The sequence below is a fragment of the Echinops telfairi genome, unplaced genomic scaffold (assembly GCF_000313985.2).
Source record: "Echinops telfairi isolate 266 unplaced genomic scaffold, ASM31398v2 ScPeMD7_7424;HRSCAF=8462, whole genome shotgun sequence".
NCBI lineage: Eukaryota > Metazoa > Chordata > Mammalia > Afrosoricida > Tenrecidae > Echinops > Echinops telfairi.
This window is the reverse complement of record NW_022111324.1, coordinates 36,323,586-36,329,976: the sequence shown is the minus strand read 5'-3', so window position 1 is coordinate 36,329,976 and position 6,391 is coordinate 36,323,586. Positions and strand designations below refer to the sequence as shown.

Below are 6,391 nucleotides of genomic sequence, written 5' to 3'. Positions count from 1 at the left end.
CATTAGGTCCTCATTTTTCCCCTCCCTCCCCGCTCCCCCCCTCCCTCATGAGCCCTTGATAGTTTATAAATTGGCATTTTGTCATATCTTCGCCCAGTATTTTAATATGTCAATTAGAGTTATGTCAATATTTTTTCTTGTTCCGCTAATTGTATTTGATAAAACTCTGCCTTATATACAGTCCTTCTTGGCATACAGCACTATTGCTTTTAATATAAAAAGCTAAAGTACAGTATCAGTTTTAAATAGGTATATAATACATTGAATTCTGAAATTTCTTGTATGTACTTCTCCCAATGAGTAAATGGCATTACACTCGCTGTGCTGTGGCTTACATAGGCAGAAGACACCCTGGGGGCACATGGGTTAAACACCAGTAGGTCCTCTGCTCCCTACACTACAGTCGTGGAAACCCTACTCAGCATTTGTATCAAGCATGGTAAAGTAGAGGGATGATGAAAGAGAGCAGACTCTTGACAAGACAGATTAACACAGCAATGGCAACAATGGGCTCAAACACGAACAATTGGGAGACTGGCACAGCTCTGAGTGATATTTTGTTCTGTTGCATATAGTGTCACTGTGAGTTTGAACCAACTCGATGGCCTATAACAACCATTTTGTTCCATGAATTAGAATTGACTCAATGGCATTTGGTTTGATATTTTACCGTGAAAAAATAGATATAATTATATCTTTAAAATTAAATATAGATATAATTAATCAATTCTTTTGTTTTTGTTCTCTCTTGGTTCCCTCCCCCCCTCCATAGATGTTAATTTTAATTGTCTCTATGTGTGCTAATTTAAACACTCATCTTTAAGAAAGATTTCAACCATTTGTACTATGCTTTCCATGGGGGTAATGAATGAGAAATCTCAAGAATATAGGTGCTGTAACTCAGCAAAACTGTTTAAATAACATTGTCTAAAGTATACATAGGGAAAAGCCCCTTTGTAGTAAATGGGTTGCAATGCTATAGATTTCAAAGAAGGGATATAGATTGAAAGATGAGGATCTCTGGTAATTAGGGCTGTTAACCACAAGGTCAGTGGTTCATATCCACCAACTGCTTAGCAAGAGACAGATGAAATTATCGGTATCCATAAAGATTTACAGACTTGGAAACCCTATGTAGGGTCCCTGTGAATTTGTTCCTGAATTTAGCGACCATCTCAGGAACAAACTTGATGCATTGAATACCAATGACAGAAAACAGGAGGACATCATACGTGAAAGAAGCAGAAAGTTGAAAGGAAAGAAAGGAAGAGACCAAAATGACTATCAGCAATGTGGACACTTCCTCTGGAATATGGAGGAGCTAAAGCAAGGGAAGAGAGGAGGAAGTCAAAGAGCTGAATGGGAAATTTCAAAAGACAATGAAATGCTCTAAAATTGAAAAACATTCTTAGCACATATCAAGCTGAGAGAAGTGAAGAAAATGTTCAAGCCTCAAGGTGCAATATGGGGTTATAAGTGCAAAATACTAAAAGATGCAGGATGCATCAAAAGGAATACACATCATCACTGTACCAAAAAGAATTGACATTCAATCATATCAAAAGGTAGCATATGGTCAATAATGGATAGTATTAAAGGAAGTAATCCAAGTGGCACTGAAGGCATTATCAAAACAAAAACAAACAAACAAAAACAGGGTCCAGGAATTGATGGGACTCCAACTGGAATATTTACATATGCTGATGAAGCACTGGAAGCACTCACTAGTCTATGCCAAAAAAATTGGAAGACCGCTATGTGGCCAATTCACTGAAAAAAGAAATCTGTATTTTTTGCCCATTCAAAAGAGAGGTGACCCAGCAGAATGCTGAAATTACTGAAAAATATCATTAATATTAGATACAAGTAAATTCTTGCTAAATATAAAGTATTTGTAGCACAACACCTACAGATGACTTGTGATGAATGAGTTGTTTCAATTGATATTCTTTATTTTTTCTCTAGTTTCTTTTTTCCTCCGTTTTATTGGCACATAATTTCATATCATGCAATTGAATAGTTCAATAAGGGAAGTTGTACAATCACCACATCTACCTTAGTGCCTTCTCCCTTCCCCCCATGTGGTTAAATCGCCTCTAAACTGAGTTGTGCAATCATGATTAGTTCTAATGCTCCCTCCCCGCTCCCGCCTTCATGATTTACTGCTGAAATCCCCTTTCCCTCCCTACTTCCCATCCCTCTCCCCTGCATTCCCTGCAGTTTCTGATGTCCATTGCAAAGGCGGCACCGAACTCACAGACAGATTTCGTAAGTAAAGGATTTATTAAATGAAATTAACATGTAATGCTAGTGAGAAATAAATACTCAGGGTAGAGTTGTTTATCAGAACATTTTACAAAGTTCTTTGAAGTCTGCTAATAAATGCCAAAGGAGCCTATCACTCTTTTGTAATCTTCAACCTGAAGGCATTCAGCTAAGCTCGTGTATCAGCAATCCCATACTTCCCAATCATGCCCCCGGAAGCACTCCACCGAGCACTTCCTGTACAAAAGCACTCGGTTTTACCTGATTCACGGGTTGGGAAGTCCACCACTCTGTTCCATGTGGCTACAGCTGTCTTCTGGATGTAGGAGGGTCCCTGCACAGGGATCCTGGGTCCAGAGGACTTGCTTCACTCCTGGATCTTGCTGATCACGAGATCCCTCCTCCAGCTTCTCAGCAGGCTCATTTTACAAATAGCAAGATGACATTGCAGGGAACCCGAGTCACAATTACTCACAGGTGAATCTTATCAGTATCTTCCCCTACCTTCTTACTATATCCCTCCAGGAAAAGGTCTTTTGGTGGGAGTTAGAAACTCTGGCTAAAGAGCCACATTAAATACTTTGCTGTCCCATCAAGAGGAAAGGTCATAGCGGCTGGAACAAGGGGCTCAAACCTAACAAAGATAGAAATGGAGGAGCTAAAGCAAAGGGAAGAAATGATGAAGCAAAAGAGCTGAATAGAAAATTTCAAAAGACAATGAAATGTTTTAAAATGGAAGAACATTCTTAGCACATATCAAACAGAGAGAAGTGAACAAATGACACAGGACGGGCACTGCTTTGTTCTGTTGTATTTGGTATTATTATGAATCAGAGGCAGCTGGATGGTACCTAATAACAGCAAGTCAGGATCAACTTGACACTGAATAGTTATTTGGATAGTAGTACTATTTCAGTCCATTTGCTCTTTCTTGGCCTTTGTGGCTGGAAGATGATAAAGTTTAATAGTACTCTAATGATATTTTAAAACAAACACTTAATTTGCAATACATTTCGCAACTAAAAGTTACAAAGATACAAAAGAGTTTCTCTTTACGAATTTTTCAATGCCTCATAATTTTAGCATTATACTTAACTCAGCGTCCGTATCAAATCTAATAAATCAACTTTTTTGATAATACTGGTTCACCAGTTGTCATGCTAGGGTAGCTTGTATGGTGCCGTGATGCTGAAGACTAAGTTATAGGTGTTAAAATACTAACAGGACCACCCTAAGTGAACAGGTCTTCCAGAGTAAGAACAGGCTACAAAGAAGGAATAGGCTGTCCACTTCAGAAGAATTAACCTCGTATGGACAACAATGAATGGACCATTGTCAGATACTGAAAACCTCGTGAATAGCAGAGGGAATTGTGAAGGTGAGCACCACCACAGCAGTTAGGGAGGCTAGGGGCTGACAGGGGAGCATACCACTGGCTGCTCATACAGAAGTCCAAGTTGACACTAGAACAAGTCCATGAGAACCCAAACACAACCTCGAGTAAATCCCACTCGAATTTGGAGACCATTTCAAGAGCAGATTTGACACATTAGAGAATGATTACAACATGAGCACCCTCACACATGAAGCTTTGACAAGCTGTTGGGGAACATCAAGAACATCACACATGAAGAAAGGAAGATCATTAAAATGTCAAGAAGGAAGGAAAACATAAGTCAGAAGAGACTCTGAAATTTGCTCTTGAATGTAGAGTAGAGCCAACGGAAGAAATGATGAAGTCAAAGAGCTGAACATAAAATCTTAAAGAAAGGCTTGAGAAAACAAAGTCAAATATTATTATGAAATGCATAAAGACCTAAAATTAGAAAACCAAAAAGGAAGAACATACCTATCATACCTTAAACGGAAAGAACTAAAACATAAATTCAAGCCCCAGATTGCGATTGGAAAGGTCCTATGGACAAAATATTAAACTATGTGGGAATCATCCAAAAATAATGGGAAGAATCCAGTCACTGTACCAAAAAGAACGAGAGGATCTTCATCCGGTTCAAGAAGTAGTATGTGATTAAGAACAAATGGTCCCGAAGGAAGAAGTCCAGGCCACACTGAAAGCATTATCCAAAATAAGACGTCAGGAATTGATGAAACACCAACTGAAATGTTTCAGTAAACTGACGACGCACTGGAAGCCCTCAGTTACCTGTGACAAGAAATTTGAAAGACAGTTTTTGGGTTAATTGACTGGAAGAGATCCATATTTATACTCATTCCAAAGAAAGGTGACCCGAAACAATGCTCAAATTACAGAGCAATATCATTAATAACACATGCAAGTAAAATTTTATTGAAGACAATCCAACAATGGTTGCAGCATTACATTGACAGGGAGATACTACAAATTCAAGCCAGATTCAGAAGAGGACTTGGGACAAAGGATATAATTTTGACTGTCACATGGCTCAAAGCAAAGAATATCAGACAGATGTTTACTTGTGTTTTTTTTACTATGCCAAGGTATTCAACTGTGTGGACCATAACCAACCATGGATAGCCTTGATAAGAACAAGAATTCCAGAACACTCAATTGTGCTCCTGTAGAAACTATACACGGACTAGGAGGCAATTAGCATGAACAGAACGAGGGAATACTGCATGGTTTATTTATTTATTTATTTATTTTAATTTTTTTACTACGTGGTTTAAAATCAAGAAAGCTGTGTGTTAGGGTTGAATCCTCTCACTATACTGACTAAATCCATATGCTGAGAAAATAAACAGGGAAGTTGGATTATATGTGAAAACCTGAGATATACAGATTACACAACCTTGATTGCTAAAAGTGAGGAGGTCATGAAGCACTTGCTGATGAAGATCAAGGATTGCAATCTGCGTATGGATTACAATGCAATGCAAAGAAAACCAAAATTCTCAGAAGTGTATCATTGGTAACTTCATGATAAATGGAGAAAAGTTGGCAGTTGTCAAGGATTTCTACGTGCTGGGATCCATAATGTTCATGGCAGCAGCAGTCAGAGAATCAAAGGGCACATTGTAATCTGCTGTGCAAGACCTTTAAAGTGTTGGAGAACAAGGGTGTTACTTTGAGAAGGAAGGTGATCCTGACTCACGTCATGGTATTTTCAGTTACCTCAGATGCAAACAAAAGCTGGACATTGAATAAGGAAGACCTAAGAAGAATGGACATACTTGAATTTGGGTGCAGGAAAGGAATATTGAAAGCTCCAGGGACCGCCAAAGAACAACCTCATTTGTTTTGAAGACATGTATCCAGAATACTCCTCAGAAGCAAGGATTTATCTCTATGTTTTCTGCATGTTACCAGGAGAGAGCGGTCTCTGGAGGACATCACGCTTGAGAAACTAGAGGGACAGTGCAAAAGAGCAAGGCCCTCGGCAAGATGGATTGACAGTGGCTACAAGCGTGGCCTCAAACATAAGAATAGTTGTGAGCATGGCATGGGGTTGCTATGAGAACCAACTCAAAAGACACCTAACAACAACAACAACAATAACAACACACTGCTGGTAACCTAACTACAGAGTTTGTTTGCTCCCCCCCACCCCCAGTTTCCCCACTTATTTCTCTTTTCTACCCCTTTAGGATGTAATCCCCGAGGCATTTGTGGAGTTATGCATTGGGCTGTTAATGGAAAGGTCAGCAGTTTGAAACCACCAGTGCTTTGCAGGCTTGCTATTCTCTCTCTCTTTTTTTTTTTTTCATAGTGTCGGCCAGCAGGGCACTGCCCCTCTGAAGGTGGCAGAGGGGCATTCTCTGCCCTTGTGACCCTTCACTTTCGGAGGCCTTAACCAGTGACGGCAGCATGGTACAGAGCTGCCTCACCTTCTCAGTCCTCCACGCAGGCTTGCTATTCTCATAAAGCTCTCTAGGTTTTTAATGTCAGGGGCAGGTCTACCCTGTCCTACAGGGTGGCTGCGAGTGGGAGCTGACTTGATGGTGAGTTTGGTCTTGGTTTGAGACTGCAATCCAGAATAACGAATGACTTTTAATCCTCCTGCTGCCTTGATCTCCTCTGGTCTGGGACCGTAACTTAGTTTCCCTTGCTATTCATAACTTGGAGACACTTTTAAAAATTGTGATTTTAGTGAAAGTTTACAAAGCAAACTAGTCTTCCACTCAACAA

At 39.7% G+C, this 6,391-nt stretch overlaps 1 non-coding gene across 1 annotated transcript; it reads right to left on the bottom strand.

Moving 5' to 3' along the window:
- Positions 1-5,968: 5,968 nt before the first annotated feature.
- Positions 5,969-6,105, bottom strand: LOC115872500. The gene has a single exon (XR_004047898.1). It is a non-coding gene; the product is annotated as a small nucleolar RNA SNORA47 (small nucleolar RNA).
- Between the last annotated feature and the right edge of the window lie 286 nt (positions 6,106-6,391).